Here is a 645-nt window from a genome sequence, read left to right as displayed (position 1 = left end):
TCCACCAGGTCTCCACACTTACCACCTAAACGTTGTAAGACCATACAACCCTGCCCCCTCTACAGATCTGGACGCAAACGCCTGTCCTCTCATAGAAACGAGTAAAATTTTAATTCCAATGCCTAATGGCTTTCTGTTTCTACGGTTTAGTCCTTTCTTCCTCTCCCTTTAAGGGCACCGCTGAAACTACGGCACGATTGCATTCTTTTCTCCTTCCCCTAAGGAAACTCGGTTAAATGACTTTGTCTTCTCTTGCCTTCGACCCACAGCCAGTCCCCATCCGGGTCCCTCCCCTCTACACTAGTTGAGCTGTGTATTCTGTGTGTCCCCTCCTTCCGCCCTCCTTACTTTGCTACAAGGCGAGCATCCCCCCAGCCGATCTAACACCAGCACTTCTTCCGGTTTGTCCAAGTTCATTTGCTCCTGATAGTGGGTTCAACTCCCTCCTAGTCTCGGTCTCTGTCCACGGAGATGCTTAGCATCTTAGTAGCCTCCTTCAAAGGCTTCATCCTAGTTCTTTAGCAGCCAGTAGCAGACTCTTAGGGACTTCGGCTTAGCCCGCCAACAGGAAGGACGCCAACAGATTGCCGCCGCTCGACGTCCGCGGGGGCGTCTGGGAGTTGTAGTCCGGACCAGCGAGCCGAC

This window comes from Mus caroli, unplaced genomic scaffold, assembly GCF_978045245.1.
Source record: "Mus caroli unplaced genomic scaffold, Mus_caroli_1 scaffold_15, whole genome shotgun sequence".
Lineage (NCBI taxonomy): Eukaryota > Metazoa > Chordata > Mammalia > Rodentia > Muridae > Mus > Mus caroli.
This window is presented reverse-complemented; position numbering follows the sequence as displayed.